We start from the raw sequence: 19,962 nt of genomic DNA on the forward strand, positions 1-19,962 counted from the left end.
ATTTGCCCTAACAGTCTGTTAAAGGCTATATGGGGGATCATTTTCTTTTGTATACTTGATGGCGCTGTGGGTGGTGATACTGTGTGATGTTATTAAAGGCAATACGTGAACATGTGGGCACTCGGCTGTGTGGTGGTAGAGATAGCCTTGGGAAAGCTCCTCTTCAAGGTCTACAACTTCAACGACCTGTTCCCGTGCTATGTAGAGGTATGACACACTGCAGTTCACTTGTGGTTCGCCACCGATTTTTGGGTCAGACTCACGTAATGATCTGGCGCATAGCGGTCATTTTACATTGTGTGTAATATGTGTACGATACGTATTCGCAACAGACACGTTGTGAGCAATTGTAAGGCTGGGCCCACGCCAGAGCAATCAGTCGAGCAACCGTAATGCTCTCAAAGTTGCGCAACTCGCCCCTGACCGCTTTGTCCACATCTGAGCGAGTAGTTGTCCAATAAGGATATCAAATGGCGCTTTCAGGATCATCGGAACCAATCACAGTTCTGAATATGATCACGTCACGAGCTACTTCACTCCCAATCACTGAGCGTATTGCTTGGGAGTGTGATGCCACCGCCGCAAAAGCCGCTCAGCGGGCGCCCCATCTACGACCTCGCCACCACCAAGCGACGGGGCAGACCCCACTTCCCCCTCACCACCCCCCACATAAACACACCCTCACACATTTCACCCCCATAGAGCTCCGAGGGGAGGTCACCTGGCCAACAGGTTTTCACCCGGAAGCCCTCATAGGGATAATCTTCATGGTTTCCTGTGGCCAGGGAATTGGGCGATCTCCCCCGATGCTAATTCGCACCGCGGCGCTGTGACCTGGGTTGAGATTACATGGTCACGGCGGGGGCTATCCAGCCACGACGGTTAAAATGCACCCCCCCACACACGGATCAGCAAGGCAGGCAGGGTGGCCGCAGCCACGAACCTAAGGAGAAGCCAGGGTGGGCGGCTGATTAGCATAGCAGGTGTGCTCGTGGACCGCCGCCGCGCAACCGCCAGCGGCGAGCCCTTTGTTACGGAAACCGCGGCTGATTAGCATAGCAAAGGCGCACGTGGACCGCTGCCGGCGCCGCAGTCAGCGGCGGACCCGTTGTTAGGGAAACCGGGAGTGCGGCTGGGCAAGCACAGCGACCTGATTGGCCGAGAAGACCCTCGGGTCAGCTTCCTTTGATGTGGGTTAGTCATAAAAGGGGGGCGCAGAAAGGTAGAGGCTCCCTTGCTCCTGAAGTCAGCGCCCGGGACGGTCCCCAGTTCGGCCACTCGAACGTCCGTGCGACACGTCGAAGTGTGCGGAGAGGACGAAACCGTGAGTAAGAGGAAAGAGAGTATTGGGATTGAGGCTAGAAAAACCAAAACCTCTTAGAGCCTATCAAATTAGATCAATCGGGTACAGACCCTTGGGCGATAGTGTAGGCCTGCCTTGCCGATCCATACTGACCCAACAGTGAATCACAGTCGCCCGATAATAAATCATTAATAACCCATCGCAGCCTCGTGTGGTTCGGACAAGCGGGTGAAAGCGCGTGGTGCTGTGTGTGTGCTCGTAACGTGGGTGGTCGGTGTTTCCATGGGTGCACGCTCCGTTCTGTCGCCGTGGAGACTTGTGCTGTGTGAGGGCTCACACTCACCGTAAACACCTGTTCCACGGCCCCTTTAAACAAGCGTTATCACCCGCTCGCGGCGGCCGCGCGTGTGCGAGCAATGTAATTCGCCCTCCGACCCCTGACCCCCCGTTCAGAGCGTGTGATTGCTGCGCGGGGCTGTGTGGGGGGAGGCGTTGCGTTTGATTGGCGGAGAGGCAACGCAGTGTTTACAGGCCTCCGGGAGCCGGCGACGAGCCATGCCTCTCTCGCGAACTCGCGGGGGTGCGACCCAGGGAGGGGAGCCGTCGGGCGACAGCCCTTATCCCACGAGCGATGAGCCCAGCGGCGGCAGCAGCTGTTCGCACACCAGCGAGGGGTCGGGAAACGGCGGCGCCCCTGCAGTCGGCGCCCAGGAGAGACCTCGGGGGCCAGCGGCCTCAACAGGAGTACAGGCTGCCGCTTACTCTACGCAACTGGTTGTGCAACTGATTGTGGGGACATCCACATGTGAGCGATTTAGTCGCTTAGTTAACTTGGTGCCTCGGTTGCGCAGCCAGTATTATTGGTAAGCTGAAACACAATCCATACAACCAGATTTAACAGTGAAATATATGCAACGCATCGCTTTAAATGGCATCAAGCATCTGTAGGACAAGTTGCAGGAAGTCAGCATGACCCTGTCACGTTGCCCGGATTCGAAAACAGCTGTCATGACTCCACAGGAACAACGAATGAGAATCAAAGCAATGCAAAATCATATTGGCTGTGCAAACCTACTTGCTAAATACAGCAATCCCTTGCCAACCCAGGGGGGTTAGGTTCCTGGAAAATGCCATGGTCGGCAAATCCGCAGTTGGTAAAGTCCAGGGCCTATGGGAAATAGGTGGTTAGAGGAACCACGGCCACGGTCAGACTCATCATAGCTTAACTAAGCTCTCTGCTTATTAACTGACACAATAACATAATAAACCTTAAATAAACGTGAAATTAACTTTACATGCCTTTAATGTTGACGACGATGACAATGAGATGATGGGGGAAGGGCTGGTTAGAAGGAGGAGGGGCAGAGGCTCAACCTACCCTCTTCCTCAAAGCCACAGACGCAACTCTCTCAACTTCACCGCTTGTGACCACGCTCCGGGTCCATGATTAAAAAATATGAATTAAAAAAACCCTATTGATACACAGTACGTCCATGTATCTTGGTGATATCTGTCTGCTAATATGTCTGTCTATAGTTTTCTGGTTAGATTTTATGTCGCTATTGCATTATACCTGATGATGATTGCTTGTGTTGCAATCGAAACGTCGTATTCTATTATTTAATTTAATTTATTATTTTATCTTTAGACGTGACTTAACCGAAAGAAACAAATAATACGTCCATGATGTTATGCTGTGATGCAATGACGTAATACCCGTGGATTTCTCAAATTTCGAAAGCCGCTGTTGGTAAGCAGGTGTAGTGTTGACAAAGTAGGCAGACTTCCCTTTGTAGGCAACACCGTTTATTCGCTCTAACGACTAAGAGCGTACTTAACACGGAGAGGTAACGGCCTCTCCCACCCGATAGCCTAGACCCTAGAGGATACGTCCTCACACTTGGTGTGCCCTCACACTATACTCTGCTATCAGGAATTCTTCCGCTAAGGGACCTAGGGGAGCCTATGCTCACCCGACCTTGCCAGGGTAACGGGTGCCACCACTGGGCCATTCAGACCTGGCCCTGACAAAGGCCGGGGGTCGGAAGTCCCAGGGCACTATCTAGATGTCTTCGGGTCTTGAGGTGAGTGCGGACTGACTCACGCTGGGAGAGCTGCCCTTTTTATACTACTCTCTCCCAACCGCGTTCTCTCGAGTGGGTCTGGGTCTGACCGTTGGCCCCCCCAGCCCCCTCCCTCAACGGTTATTGTAGTCGTGGGTCGTACACCCGTCACTCAACAGCCTCCTTGGCTGTTCTGCGCCCCCTACACACTGAGGGCGCCACTAGAGGTGAGTGTACGTGACTCATACAATACTGCTACGCTGGTAAGTATACATGTTGTGCGTAACAATGCCGCTACACAGGTCTACAGAAATAAATCCGCGTATACTCAAACTTCCCAGTTGCTAAATTCACGATTTTATGGTTGGCCAGGGATTGCTGCAATCACTCGTGGTTGTTTTTTTCGATACGTATTTGGTTTTCAGAAAGCACCGTTTACGCTGAGCGTCTCAGAGCACTTGGCATGCAATGACTTTCACCACATCTTTTGTCGAGCAGCTGATTGGGCACGCCCAGAGGCAACTGTTCCTGTATGGCACAATACGAGCCAGAAGTTAGCCTACAAACGGGCGTCAGCCTGCCAGTTTAAAGCAATGATTGCTGCGACTGCAGCTGTGTAACCACAGTTTATTAATTTGCGAGTAACTTGGCGAATTTGGGCTGTGACGCGGGACGATAATCGTTAACTAATTTCCAGTGACATCATGGGGTCTCCAACAACCCGCGCTGTGAATGAAATAGTGCAGAGTATTTTACAGTTAATAATACAAATCCTATAATTATCCGGGACAGCCACCAGATTATAACTGCTTAAATTCGTGGCGAATGGCCTGAGGTCGGACCGTGCCATTAACGCTGCTTGTGCCTAATACGTGGGGAACGGTAGCGTAGTGGTCACTGCACGACCCAAGTTCCATTTCCACTGACTATCAACGTCAGTTACGATTATCTAAACCAGACCTGGGTCTCCCCAAGATTTCGCGTAGCCTGAAACGAGTACCTAATGTGGTCATTGCTAATAGCAATTTCTGCAAAAATCTGTTAAGGCTTTATGGGGGACCTTTGTCTGCCTCGTGTGTAGGTCCTGGGGTGCCTCCTGGGTTTGTGTGGGATACTGCTCCCTGCAAGGATCAATACTTTGGTGAGTTGCAGCGGAGGGTGATAGCTGATCATGTTTGTGTCCTTAGGACCATCTGCCACCCAAAAAGCCAAAACAAATTCAATGGCCACATGCACAAGCTTTGAAACGAAACACCAATTATGGTCGTTTAAACTCAACCACTGGGACACGTTGAAGAGAAATCCTCACAACAACCAAATTTGCCAACGAGATAATGACGCTTCGCTCGACACTGCATCAAACATATTCAGAAGACGAGGTCATAAGTCAGAACAAAATCCAGGAAGTCGCCATCAAACGCTTATACAACACGTCATGACCATTAGTTTTGTTTGGCTGCGTTGGATGGTGGAGGGTATTACGACAAAATTGGACAGATCTTGGCCCGACGAAAAAAATATTAATAGATCATGAATTATTTCCGACCAACCATGAAACACGTTGGTTGTCGGGGCTATAGGTTTCAAACGGTAAATATGAATTGTGAATTAAAATTAAAGTTAATAAAACCCATGTATTGATCCTATAGGGTTTAACATAATAGTTAATAAAAATGTAGCGTATTTAGTATGTACATTTTTCTGAAAGTTTACAGCTATATATGTACGTTAAGTTTATTTCGCACCATACAAAACCAACAGTGCTAATCGGAGGTTTGGGAAATCACAGACGACGTCCGAAGTAATTGCACGTCAGGGTTAATGTCGCCATGTCTCGTCCCAATTAAGTCATTGGCAGTGTAAATGTTCTAATTCGGACCATGACGTTGGCACACAACGGTCTACTCCTTTGGAATGATGTTACGGGGGTATTTAACTGGCACTTGCAAATCAAACGGCTCAAAATATTTCACGGTAAAAATTAATACCGCAGTCAAAACCCAGGGTGGTGTGGCGGATCCCAACCCCACGCCGAGTCATCGTGCTAAATTTTTTGCATTTCTGCACTGGCGGCTGTGCGAGGCCGACGTGGTTTGTGACAGTGTTCCTCCTGTATCTCGTCATTCCCACAGACGGCTCGGGGATGCCTTGGAATGAGAGAATATTCTCAGGGAGCTACCCGCTCCACGAGGCGGTCGCCACTCACGACCCCACCTTGGTAGACTTCGTCTCTAGCTGCCTATGGTAAGAACCCCCCCTGCTCTTGTCACTCTCCTCCAAGAGACACCCATAGAGTGACGAAGATTTACATAGAGATCCATAGTCACAACAATAACAACAACCGCCATTCGCCACTAAGTGGCGGTGACGTCACCACGATGCTTGTGCCAGGCCATGTGCACCTTGAGGCCACGTGAAGTGTCGAACGCCCGCTGGCAGGAGGTCACGGGGCAGACCCAGGTGCCACGGGTCGACTGACTGAGATGACCGAGATGACTGGCTGATGCACCACCTGTGCCCCCTACTGTGCCAACTTGCTGTGCTTTAGACACCCAGCGCTCCGCTCGTTGTTGTGAGCGTCGCTCCTCCGCGCTCCGTTGTTGCTGGAGGGCGACTGCCTCCAACTGCCCAGTAGCGTCTTTCACGAGCCTCCTCCACAGAGGCCGATCTTGACACTGTTGGTACCGGTCTTCAGCAAGTCCACTCAGCTCCACATCCTCCAGTCCTGCATCAGTCCATCTGTACTCCAGCCCATTTCTTGCCCTTTTAGCCCTCTAACTGGACAAACAGAAGCAGCTTGGACATGCGGTGGTGGGGCATGAGGGCTACATGACCCAGCGAATGCAGCGTTGCCTGCTGGAGGAGCTAATTGATGGGACTGTGTCCAGATCTTTCAAGGATTTGTGAGCCCCTCACACAATCCAGCCTGGTTAAACCAAGGATGGATTGTAGAGAGGCCAGCCTAAATGTTTCTAACCAGCGCAGATGTTCCATGACAGGGGTCCACATTTCACAAGTATAGACAGCCGATTAATATATAATGCTGCCTGACTGATTTAGAGTGAGACCTCTGCTGTCAAACTGGAGCTGATCATAAGCACACTGCCCAGATCTAGAAAACTCTCCACTTTCCACTCTCTACACTCCATTGTATATACACACTTGCACACACTTGCACACTGGTAGCCTACACAGAATATGAGGTCAAGTGCGCACCTATGAAGAACGGCACTGCACACAAGGGAGGTGGTGTGACCAGAGCCATGGCCGGCCGCCTTAGTCTCCCTCGTGCTGACGTTCACTACATGCCACACCAGGTTCTCGTATTCATCGGAATCTAAGTAAGTTGGTACATTTGTAAATGCGCAACTATTTATAAGCTAGGTGATCACGAGAAACGCACAGGAAGATGGAAAATCGGTTCTGATGTTTGCTGTTGCCATTCTTAACCATGAGATTGACTCGAACTCGGCTCGCCAGGTCCGGAACGTGGTGCGCTATCCGCTATGTGAGCGCCAATGCCTCATCAGTTTTTTCTGTCGCAGTTGTTGCCCCTGCTGCTCGCACCCGTCGCCCTCATCATCATCCTCCCCGTCGTCGTTGTTGCCGTGCAGCGACCTGGCGTCTCGTCTGGCGGCCGCCCGCAGCGGACATCCCCATACTTCCAGACCCTCGCCGTGGCCGACTTGCAGTGCCAGCGCCCCGAGCCAGCCTCCCTGAGCTCGCGGGAGGATCTCGACCACTGGTAAAATGGTCACGGCCAGCCCAAGTTCGAGTGCGCGGCCTCCCTTCTTACAGTTGGCCCAACTCCGAATTGGAGCTGGAGCAAACATCCCCAAGTCAGCAGCCTCTCACCACTGGTGTGACAGTTCAGAACTGGTTTCTACTGCATTGCACACAATACCTGCTTGACGACTCGATGTGCGATCACGGCCACGATGCACCACTCCGCTACTCCTTACGCAATCATCTGGCTCGATCACCTCTATCCAATCAGAGCGGTCTACATCCGCCGCTTGTACTGCCATCCACGCGCCCACCACTCGCTCTGCCTGTCGATTGCCTTCAACCCAATGGCTTTGAATATACCACACAATCTCATTGACTCTGGGAGAGTAAGCAGGCTTAGCGCTTAGATGGGAGACTCCCTGGGAATACCAGGTGTTGTGGGCTTAGGCCACAAGATGACTAGTCGAAGGCGTGCATCGATGGATTCTTGATTCCATATATCCGTATCATTGAGGTGCATCCTTGTCATATGCATGGCGTTCTACTTGGTACCGTTTCCTCCCACACGCACCACTCCATTCAATTGGCCAAACATTCCAATGTAGCGGGAGCCTCCTGATAATGTCTTAAGACTCAGTAGGGCTCTCCTGGGTAAACAGAAGGCAGCTTTCACATTTTGTTACTATCGGTCACCCTTTAACCCTTGTCTCTACACACCAACCTGCAACATGTTCAGAACTCATCCAGCTGACTGTTCATCAACCCACCCTGGCCACCTGCTTCCCATCAGCTGTTCCCTCACTTGGCCATTCGTCCGAATGGAGGCAAGGGTTGGTCACTGGGGAGACAGAGTGAGCCGGGCCTAGTTCTGGCCACCCACTCCGTGCTGGCCACTTCACCCCCTCATGTGCTGTCCCGGCCTTAGCAGATGTTCGCTCGCAACATTTGCCCCGGCGGTCTCTTGAGGCGATGGGAGGGATCTCTGTCCTCTTGAGTTGGTGACCGAGCAATTGTTTGAGTGACGCGGCTCTCTGCCCACATGTCGCCCAGGACTCGGGCGAGCTCAGCCTCACGGTCGCGCACGGGGAGCCAGAAGGAAACCCCAATGAGAACGTGGAACATATCGGCGATGTCCTCTTTGGAACAAATGCCCTCCACCTCCACTCCCATCACTTCTCAGTTTCCTCATTTCGAGTGTGGCAATATCTGACAACCCCTGTGTTTTCACTGTCCCCAATTAGACTGTCAAGAAACTCTCGGCATCCTCTTGAGCGAGTGGAAGCAGCCCATGAGATGTGGTCTTGGTCGTGAAGTCTGTTGCGCTGACGCTAACGACGGCAGTATCGCGCTTTTATTCTGCCCTCGGCTTCTTGTGGTGTTCACAAGGGGCCGGCATTCCACCCCACTCCCTCCCCAGCAACTCAACTACTCTCATTGCGAGGCCACTATTCGATTCCTGATCAGATAATTTGTATGGTCTTGTTATCATTCGTATTGTTTCTCAATTATTCTCCGTTTAATGATGAAATGTAATAACTTATTACGTTTTGTGTGCTCTGTTAGCTGCGGTCTCGCTTGGTAGGGGTGGCTCGCAAACCAACCTGCCACACCGGTGTCACATTGACCATCACCACCATGGGCCTAAATGTCAAATATATTAAACGATTGGAAATAATAACTTCTCACGCATGTGTAGTGACAGAGAAAGGTCACTACTGTGTCGGCCCGTACGAAGGCTGGGGGCCCCAAGGGGGTGCCTGGGGGGTCACGTGGTGGAGGGATCCGGACCCTCCCAGATGTGGGGGAAGTGAGGCGTGTCCTGGGAAGGGAGGCGTGGCCTGGAGAGAGCCAGCCACGCCCGGGCGGAGCCAGCCACGCCAAACCAAATATAAGCGTGGTGTGAACGCAGAGCGAGGCTGCTGTTGTACTGTACTCCAAGGTGAAGACATCTTCGGTCGTCAAGTCCCGAGTTGTCGTCCTGGGCCAGGCAGGCCGTTGCCTGCCTGGTCCAGTCTGTGTCGTGTTCCAGAGTGTTAGTGAGTTGAGGAAGGTGGTCACCACCTCATGTAGAGTGTTATATTATTTACCGTTTAATAAATAGTGTTGCCTCCAAGTTGCGTGTGTGTGCACCTAATTTGAACCTACTACATTTGGCGTCAGAAGTTGGAAAAATAAATATTGCTAGGTGTTATCCTAGGGAAGTAAAATGGGCACACGAAAAACAAATATACAACTCACCTGGACGCCTTCGTACAACGGGGACGGTGTGACGACCATCCTTCGGACAGCCCCGGGGATGGCAGCCCCGGTGACAGAGAGAGAGAGAGATGGCGCTGCGCGCGGAGCGGCGGGACTGGCACCACACTGCTGCTTCGCCGCCATCGGGAATGGAGCGACGGAGCCGCGGGGAGAGGACACCATCGTCGCTGCGGGGGCTGGCAGGGGAGGCCCGGCCATGCGGGCCACGCGGTTCCCGCCATTTCGGCGGCTGGTCGGGGCGCGGTTCCCGCCAAAGCGCCGCTCCCGCCATTTCGGCGGCGGGAACGCCGCTCCTGCTGCTGAAATGCCGCTCCCGCCGACATCAACGCCTGCAGAGGGGGAGTTCCAGTCTTCAGCTCGAGCGCGAGAGGTGGATGGGTTCGCAAGAGCAGGCCGTGTTCACCATGAAAGATTCTTCGGGCCGTCCCAGTGCTCCACCTTGCCGCCCTCCACTATTCACAGTTTGCCAGGCGAGTCGTGACATGACAAGCACCCGGCCCCAAGAAAAAAAAAAATAATAATCTTCACCCATCTTACGTGCGCCGGGTTGCGATCGCGTGTGTTTTTTTTTTAACTCGCTGGGTTGCAGAGCGTGTTCGTCCGGTTGTGTGCGTGATAAATTGACGCGGCGACCATGGGGGTTTCTGCTTGTAACAAGTGTTGCTGTTAATTACGGCGTCGAGATCGGTATCTTCTGGGTGTAGTTAATGATTAATTCGTGTTGGTGTCCCGAGCTCCGTTGATATCCTGTATGTTGCCGTGTTAATGACTCGTGTTGTTACATCGTTTTGTTGCGAAATCGCCGTTGTTATTGTGTATACTGTATGGAGTTTCGCTCGTGATTGCCACGTGTAACTGTAATAAACTTTGATCGTCATTGTTGCCAAGGTACAGACCGTATGGAGCTTTGCTTGGAATTGTTAACAGTGTATGGAATGTTGGGTACTTGCTTGTGATTGTTTACTATGTACGGATTGTCTGGAGTATTGATTGTGTGTGTTGCCATGTGGGGACTGGATGGAGCATTGCGCCAAACAATTTACTGTACGAACTTCGTATACTGCATATACTGTATTAATCAATTCGGCGATTCTTGGGGTTTGTGTATAGTTTTTTTGCTCTCAAAATTCGAATGCCCTGAGTCCCATGGTTAATGTTGAAGGGGATTTAGAAATGACAGGTTCGGTTTGTTTCAAACTCGCTGGTTGGTTCCTGTCCGTTGTTGCACAGATGATGTCTTTTGTGCGGGAATGCTCCTTGTGTTCTGTATGGATCAGGGGTGCGTTTCCGTTAATTGCCGTCAAATTGCGTTGCTCTCTCCACTCGGTTGGTACAGCTGCATGCTGCAATGCGAGTCTCGGAGATGATGTGTACGGATACGGGATGTGAGGTGTATTGTTGTGACCATTGAATATTCGGGATCGTCACAAATTGTGCGTACCTGTTTGGCATTGGATCAGTTCTGTGGGGGATCATAATTCAAATTGTATGTGTTGTGATGGTGTTAAATTGCGATGGTGACATGCTGCCAGGGATTTGTAATTGTGCTGCTGGCTGTCACCTATCTTGGGGCGCAGGTCCTGACCAGGATGGCCCAGTGAGTGTTGCGTGTCTAACATGAACGTTGTGGTCCCGTCATGCAATGGCTGACGGCTTGACCTGACAGCCCGGAGATTGAAACACTCCGTGGCATGTCTAGCCTAGTGGGCTGTGCGCTCACATGGCTCGGAGAGTGTGGTCCCGTCATGCAATGGCTGACGGCTTGACCTGACAGCCCGGAGATTGAAACACTCCGTGGTATGTCTAGCCTAGTGGGATGTGCGCTCACAGGGCTCAGAGTGTGGTCCCGTCATGCAATGGCTGATGGCTTGACCTGACAGCCCGGAGATCGAGACACTCCGTGGCTTGTCTAGCCTAGTGGGCTGTGCGCTCACATGGCTCGGGGAGTGTGGTCCCGTCATGCTGTGTCTGACGGCTTGACCTGACAGCCCGGAGATCGAGACACTCCGTGGCTTGTCTAGCCAAGTGGGCTGTGCGCTCACATGGCTCAGAGAGTGTGGTCCCATCATGCTGTGTCTGATGGCTTGACCTGACGGCCCGGAGAGTGAGACACTCGGAGGTGCGTTGAAACAGTGGGCTGGAGATTCGTAAGGTTCAGGTGGAGTTGTCCTGTTACGTTGGGACTGTATCCCTCAGTTGTTAGGGTGCATGTTGTGCAATGAGTGAACGATGGGTCGTCTCAGCTCGGTCGGTACAGTTATATGCTGCGATGCGAGTCTTCGAGAGAGACTGGCTCGTCTCAGCTCGGTCGGTACAGCTATATGCTGCGATGCGAGTCTTGGAGAGAGACTGGGTCGTCTCAGCTCGGTCGGTACAGCTATATGCTGCGATGCGAGTCTTGGAGAGAGACTGGGTCGTCTCAGCTCGGTCGGTACAGCTATATGCTGCGATGCGAGTCTTGGAGAGAGACTGGGTCTCAGCTCGGTCGGTACAGCTATATGCTGCGATGCGAGTCTTGGAGAGAGACTGGGTTAAAATCCCACCGATATGGCCGACGTGTGCTACTGGTTGTGACGCCGCGTCGGAAAGGCGGTGGGGTGGTAACATGGAAATTCCCCCCCCCGATATGGCCGACGCGTGCTACTGGTTGTGACGCCGCGTCGGAAAGGCGGTGGGGTGGTAACATGGAAATTCCCCCCCCCGATATGGCCGACGCGTGCTACTAGTTGTGACGCCACGTCGGAAAGGCGGGGGGGTGCTAACGGGTGACTGTCATTGCATGCGTGATTCTAACGGGGGGGGGGGGGGGGCTGTGCTGGAGCGTAAGTGGGTTAGCCAGTTTTCATGTATAATTGTTGTTAATTCCCCGTTTTCTATGCGGTTCCCTTTTACCCTCGTCGATTCTGTATATATTACGTGATTGTATTTCTTATCGGTCGCCGGTCATTTATTGATGTTGTTGGTTCGGAGGCACACCTTTTCGATGTTTCACAGTTGTGTTACAGCCGGGGACGGCTGTGTGTTTATACAGGGGGGGGTGATGTAGTGACAGAGAAAGGTCACTACTGTGTCGGCCCGTACGAAGGCTGGGGGCCCCAAGGGGGTGCCTGGGGGGTCACGTGGTGGAGGGATCCGGACCCTCCCAGAGGTGGGGGAAGTGAGGCGTGTCCTGGGAAGGGAGGCGTGGCCTGGAGAGAGCCAGCCACGCCCGGGCGGAGCCAGCCACGCCAAACCAAATATAAGCGTGGTGTGAACGCAGAGCGAGGCTGCTGTTGTACTGTACTCCAAGGTGAAGACATCTTCGGTCGTCAAGTCCCGAGTCGTCGTCCTGGGCCAGGCAGGCCGTTGCCTGCCTGGTCCAGTCTGTGTCGTGTTCCAGAGTGTTAGTGAGTTGAGGAAGGTGGCCACCACCTCATGTAGAGTGTTATATTATTTACCGTTTAATAAATAGTGTTGCCTCCAAGTTGCGTGTGTGTGCACCTAATTTGAACCTACTACACATGCAAGTCGGCGCTTTTATCAGGTGCGTATCGCGTGGCGTGATTAACAATCGTGCAGTTAGGGTCGAAGCTAGTTTTGTTTTGTTTATTGGTCTGGTCGGCCCAAGTGCGTGTCGAGTCCGGGCTCTGCTCGGTTCGGGGTATTGCTGGTGCCACCACGCTTGTGACGCTGGCACTGGTGTCTCTCCGCAGCTTGAGCGAGCGCTACGAGGAGGAGATGGCAGTCAACTCCGGCAGGCGGCTGGTACAGAGGTACGAGCAGGAGAAGAGCCGTCTCGCCGAAGGGCTGCTCCACCCACGCTTGCACGGATGGCCGGATGACAAGGCGGCCACCGAACGGCCAAACCACCAACCCGACGGACGACCCCCACCCGACCGCCAGCCCACGGGTACCCCCACCGAGTAAATGACCCAACACGCATCATCCTGACACACTGACCAAATAACTTACAGACCGATAACTCGCCACCCCATCCTATGACCCAATAAAATACTTTCGCAACAATATATATGAACCCGACACTCGACTTGCCCACCCTCTGACTCTATAAGACACCGAGGCCAAGACTACACACCGACTTGGTGAAACTCTGACCCATCATTCGACCCATTTGACTTCGAGCCTATCCACCAGATCACCAGCTGACCTACTGATCCAATAAACACTCTAACCTGGTAACTTACTGCCAAAATACTGATCCACCAAATGACCCTATAACCTTGCCAGCTAGGCTCAGACTCACGACCAGCTGATCTAATAATCCAAAAACCCACTGTCCCACCAGGCTATCCCCGCTATGAAGGGGGGACCGGTATTATAAATTAATGTTGTGTTTTTGTTCCACGTTTAGGCACCACTGCCATTACTTGGCCATAAACGTGTTTAAGCCCAGGAGTGTCTGTGCACTCATCTTTCCCAAATGGAAGCTGCTCGTGGTGGAGGCAACATGTCACGTCTGGCAACGCAAAACTAGTTTAGCACCAATGGATTTGACTTAAACCACTCGTGCACAAGACCTGTTGAAAAATTATCCTGACATTTTTATAAATTAATACACACCGTGAGGAGGGTAGTTCCTTAAACAGCATGCTCGAAGTGGTCGAGTGACACGGACGTATGTTCTCCTGTACGTGCATTCCACGTAGTTATGTTCTCCTGTAAACGAGAGCTACTCCTAGGAAAATGTGCACAACGCACGCTGCGCTCCCACGGTTTCATCTTTCCATGTCACAGCGATCTGCAGGTTCTGCGCTTGTTTAGCTTGAGGCTGTAGTCATTGCCGCGATGCCACGAGGGAGTCTGCTGAGTGAGCTCCTGCGCCCCGTTATCAATCGAAGGCTCGCGTTGCCGAGCCACGTGTCGCCAGGTTCGATCGGAACACGACGGTGGCTGGGAGGGCTCGGCGGGTTGTTTAAAGTTCTTGGGAGACACCGCAATGGGGGATCAACGTAGGCTCGGAATGAACTTAGCAAAATTATATCCCTTGAGAGAGAAGGCTGCAGATGTGTGCGTCGTTGTCTCGTTACCAGCTTTTGTTGAACACTTGGGTGTCATGTGGTGCATTTTATAATTCTCGTGACAGACTGCAAAGGCTGAAGTGGAATTCCTCACACATCCGACACGACACAATATACGCACAGACACACGTAAACTTTACCCCCTGTATTTCCAATATTCCTATAACCGTGCTCGATTCAAGACACTTATTATCTCTTTATCGGTGACACATTTAATAGTCATGTTTTTTGCTGGCTGTTTTGTGTGTGTGGGTCTTTGGGGCTGTCTGATGAACAAAAATAAAATTAGTTCCTTGAGTGTTAGCCCCTCCATATACGTAGGCTTTGTTCGGGCACTCCAGTTTCCTGCCACACACGACGACCAATTCAGCTCCTGCCCTCAGGACCCTCTTGGAAGTGCAGCTTGAGACCACCAATCACTGCACCGCCACTCCCCAAATGCAGGATACTGCAGCATGCGTCAAAAATAAAATCCATTCCAGTCATTCTCAGCACAACAACGTGTAATAACAGCCATAGAGGGTTCACGTGTGGATTGGCTTGCCGGTCCTGCTTGTAGCCAATAAGGGTTGAGATAGGGACCATGGCCCACGCGTGATCACGACAGGTCATCAGGAGTGATTGGCCCAGCCATTCGGGGCCCCAGCTAATGGGGAGCCGGATGAGGGACGTGGTCCCGGGATTGACAGGGAACCATCGAGAATGGTCGAAGCTGTCCATGAACGATTGGCTGGGGGAACCACGTGACGAAGGTATTAAGAGCGAGTGAGAGAGAACGATCGGGAGCAGACTGAAACTGACAAGAGCAGGGTCACGCGCGGACGGGGGCTCGGGGTGCCACGTGCGCGGTGGGGACTTAGTGCATAGTCTGTCCTCTCTCCGTTGTCTGCCAGCAACGGAGAGTGAGTGAGCAAAGTGTATTGTGGAGTGGAAATAAAAGGACTGATTCCGAAGCCGTCTCCCGAAGGATTATTACACTGGTGTCAGAAGTAATTCTGCGACTGTTTGGACGATCGTCAAGATGTCTAAGCACCTCAGAAAAAAGAACCTGCCCGTGCCTCTATCGGAGGAAGAGGTCGAGACGGATGAAGATGAGCTGTTGGGAGCTACAGCCCTGGTGCCGCCGGCTGATGACGCTCGCCTCGACGCCTCTCAGTGTCGACCGGGGGAGGATGCGACCACCGCAGGACCGAGAGACGAATGGCGGCTGATGGCGGAGCAGATTGAGTCGTTGCGCGCAATTCTGCTAAGCCTGGTGACCGCGGTGGCGTCCTCACCAGCCGTGGGTCGCCAGATCGCCAATCAGCTGGACGCCGCGGGAAGGGGTCCTGCTATGGAAGCGGGACCCGCCATTGCTCCTGCCACGCGGGAGGACGCCGTCGTCTTGGGTGGGGCGGCTGCGCCGGAGTCGTCGGCCGCCATTTTGGGCGCGCCTACCACCACGCGGCCGCCGGACGCCATTTTGTCTACACCGAGCGGAGAGCGGGAACAGCAGCCGGAGACGCCCGCGGCACGCGCCTGCCACCGCGGACATCGCCTTCCACAAATAAAATAATTTATCGCCGGGGGCGATTGGAGTGCTTTTACGTGGCGCTTCGAGTCAGCTTTTAGATCTGTCAACTGGACGGAGGAAGAAGCGCTGGGAGCGCTACCTACGCTGCTCGATGATGTGTCTCTGGGAGTCTTCCGCTCCATCCCGGCGTCCAAGAAGAAGACACTGCGGGATGCGTTCACAGAGATGGCGGAATTTTACGACCCGCCGACATCGGCCACCAGAAAATTTATGTCGCGTCGCCGGGCACCGGAGGAATCGCCGTTGGCCTATCGGGGGGCGTTGATGGCGATGGCCATGGCCGCCTACCCCGACGCAACGGCCGAGCATTTGGATCCACTCATCCTTTCCCGCATGCTGGAGTTGTCTCAGGAGCTCAACATCTCTCTACCAGTGTGCGGCCACGAACCGCTTTCATCGCGGTGGGTGGCGCGCTGCCTGGACGCTAAGTTTAATATCAAGCGGTGGGACCAGATGGCGGCGTGGACGGGGAAACCCGAGATCGACGGGCCACCTCTGGGGTGGTCTCCGCGACTGTTTGTCCACTGCTCCGACGACTCGGGCGACGACGACATGTTGGCTGCTGCTGTCCCACATAGGATTCCGGGACGGCGGCTGCGCGACCAGCGGGGGCGACTACACGGGCCGACCGCGTGCGAGGGCCGGGTCGCCCGACCACCGGCCGACGTCGGCCGCGTGTTTTAAGTGCGGCAGACGGGGCCACTTCGCCCGTGACTGCCGCTGCCGACCTCTGCTGTCGCCTCCTCCGCCAAGGGGACCTCCATCTCCTCTACCTGCTGCGGAGCTGCAACAACCTCGGGCGAGTCGGCACAAATCGGACACCCGGCAGGTCGTGTCACATCACTCATCCACTCGCACTCATTCTTACACTCCTAAGGATAATTTTACTTCTCCTGCTCCATTGACACGCTCTGCTACACAGTGGAAGAAATTGGCTCGCAGGATTGTGGCTGCGGCGTCGGGCTCGTCGACGGTACGCGGTACCATCGACGGCGTTGACGTCCGTATCTTGGTGGACACTGACGCATCGGCTACCATCATTTCGGATGTAATTTTTCATTTGTTGTCCATTCCTGCGTCGAGAATATGCAAGGTTAATGATGCGTGTGTTGCCGCCAATGGGGGGAGCATGGGTATCTGCGGACAGGTGGATGTGAGCATCGCTATCGGAAATATTACCGCCGCAGGACCTGTGTTAATTTCTCGCTCGCTAGCTGTTCCATGCTTGTTGGGTACGGATTTCCTGCGCCGGATGCCGTTGCGAATACGGGTCGACCAGGACTGTTTGGAAATACTGGGGGGTCGTAGGATGGCGTTCCTGCCTTCCCTGCTGGCCAAGGCGCCTACAGGTAACGCAGTTACTGCTGTAGTTGCGGCTACGGTGGAGGTTCCATCGGGAGCGCAAATGCTTATTCCGCTACGTTACCGAAAACCACTTCAAATGGGAAGGGGTGCGAAAGGCGTGCTATTATCCCCATCGAATTCCGTATCGAAATCTTTTTCTTTGGCGGCGGCACAAACGATCGTGCGCCCAGGTCAGGCACCTTTCATACAGGTCTTGAATGGGGGACCTGATCGCGTTGTTGTTCCGGAGGGATCGGTGCTGGCTCACGCCACTACCGATTTCGCCTCTTGTGAAAAACCGCCGCGCGCTCGGATGCCCGCGGATGGGCCTCCGCATGATCATTCACAAGAACGCTGGATCGCGGATTTATGGAGAGAATTCTTCCTTGTCAAATGAACATAGGAACGCCTTGCGTTCGCTGTTGCTGCAGTACGCTGATGTGTTCAGCAGAAATGATTTGGACCTCGGCCGCACATCGCTTTTGTCGCACCATATTGAAACCGGTGCGGCGCCTCCTGTCTGTATGCACCCTCACCGCATGAGCCCGGCGGAAAGGGAACACGTGCGTGGGGCGGTAGATGAATTGCTGGCGGCGGATATTATCTCGCCATCCAACAGCCCTTGGGGCGCGCCCGTCGTTTTGGTTAAGAAAAAAGATGGTGGTACGAGGTTTTGCGTTGATTTCCGCCGGTTGAACAAAATCTCGGTAGCAGACGCGTACCCCTTACCGAGGATGGATGACTCATTGGATGCTTTATCGGGTGCTAAATTCTTTTCCACCCTTGACCTGTCCTCGGGCTTCTGGCAGCTTCCCCTCGATGATGAGTCAAAAGCCAAAACGGCATTCCGCACGCCGCAAGGCCTCTTTGAATTTAATCGGTTGCCGATGGGCCTGAACGCGGCTCCGGCCACGTTTCAGCGGCTCATGGAATTGGTGTTGGCGGGACTGCAGTGGGAAACGTGCCTCATATATCTAGACGATATAATTGTCTTTAGCCGCACGTTCGAGGAACATCTCCAACGCCTTGAGACAGTTTTTCAAAGAATGCGTGCGGCTGACCTTAAGTTTAAACCGAGGAAATGCCACCTCCTGCAACACTCCGTCCGTTACCTGGGTCATATTGTCAGTTCGGACGGTGTATCCACTGACCCTCTGAAAACGAAGTGTGTACGTGAGTGGCCCACACCCACTTCAGTGGGTGATGTTCGGCGGTTTATTGGATTCGCTTCCTATTATCGCCGCTTCGTTAAGAACTTTGCGACGTTGGCAAAACCATTACACGTGCTGACTGGCAAAAATCAAAGGTTTAAATGGGGGGGCGGAGGAAGAAAGCTCCTTTATGGCACTTCGGGACCACCTCGCCACGGCGCCTACGTTAGATTACCCAGATTTTTCACAGCCGTTCATCCTTGATACGGATGCTAGTGATATCGGCATTGGGGCCGTTTTGTCGCAACATAAGGACGGGGTTGAGAGGGTGGTGGCGTATGGCAGCAGGGTTCTGTCCCCTGCGGAAACGCGATATTGCGTGACAAGGCGGGAACTTTTGGCAATTGTCCATTTTGTTCGATTGTACCGACCGTACCTGTATGGACGGAAATTCCTGGTCCGCACTGATCATGCGGCTTTGCAATATTCCCTCAAATTGGATCAGCCGTCAGGCCAATTGGCCCGGTGGTTGGAATCGTTACAGGAATTTTCCTTCGATATAACATACCGAAAGGGGGCCCGTCATGCGAACGCCGATGCGCTCTCAAGGCTGCCGCCCGTTCCTCCGTGCACTTGCCTGACGGGCACGCACCGCTGCGCCGCACCGCCCACGTCGCCCTGCCCGGTTATGGAGGCGATAGCGAATGAGGACGACGCAGGGGCGAAAGCGAAGGAGGAGGACCAGCAGGTGTCGGTGGACACCGATGATACCTTACGGCTGCCGCACGCGGTCTGGTTGCGCGAGCAGGAGGCCGATGCCTCGCTGTCTCCGCTACGTAAATTGGTTGGGAAACAGAAATCGCAATTGGCGGGCTGGAAGTGGCAGATGTTCCGGGGTAAGTCGGGATTGCTAATGTGTACCGACGGGGTGTCTGACCGACCACGCTTGGTGGTGCCTACTTCGCTTCGCTACGACCTGCTCCGTGCTCTGCACGCTGATAAGTTGATGCACCTCGGCGTCCAAAAGACTGTGGCCGCGATGCAAAAGGATTTTTTCTGGGCCGGTATGACGGCGGACATCAATGATTTTGTCCGCTCGTGCCATGATTGTGCGAAGAGGAAGCCGCCTCGGAACCACTATGTACCACCGTTGCGTTCCATTGAAGTGTCCCATATCAACGAATTAGTGGCTCTCGACATTCTGGGGCCGTTTCCCCCGTCGGCTAGGGGCAATAAATACCTTCTGGTCGGGGTGGAATATTTTTCTCGATGGCCGATGGCCTGGCCTCTGCCCGACCAAACGGCAGCGTCCATCACCGACGCTTTCTTGAACGGGTATGTCATGGACAAGGGGGCATCTGAAAGGCTGCTCACAGATCAAGGCCGGAATTTCTCCTCTAAATTGCTTAGGGAAGTTTGTGATGCGCTAGGTACAAAGAAAGTTCGCACCTCCCCATACCATCCACAAACAGATGGTATGGTGGAACGATTCAACCGTACCCTTTCCGCTATGCTTTGTCAC

The 19,962-nt window shown here is 53.4% G+C and overlaps 1 protein-coding gene across 1 annotated transcript in view; it reads left to right on the plus strand.

Moving 5' to 3' along the window:
* LOC144952553 (uncharacterized) overlaps positions 1-13,409 on the plus strand; it is a 61,964-nt gene extending 48,555 nt beyond the window's left edge. The window contains exons 4-6 of the transcript XR_013640639.1: positions 140-4,507; positions 5,499-5,610; positions 13,047-13,409. The gene's annotated coding sequence lies outside the window, so the exon portion shown is untranslated. The remainder of the gene's footprint in view (positions 1-139; positions 4,508-5,498; positions 5,611-13,046) is intronic.
* The last annotated feature ends 6,553 nt before the right edge of the window (positions 13,410-19,962 follow it).

The sequence above is a fragment of the Lampetra fluviatilis genome, chromosome 68 (genome assembly GCF_964198595.1).
Source record: "Lampetra fluviatilis chromosome 68, kcLamFluv1.1, whole genome shotgun sequence".
NCBI classification, from domain to species: Eukaryota; Metazoa; Chordata; class Hyperoartia; order Petromyzontiformes; family Petromyzontidae; genus Lampetra; species Lampetra fluviatilis.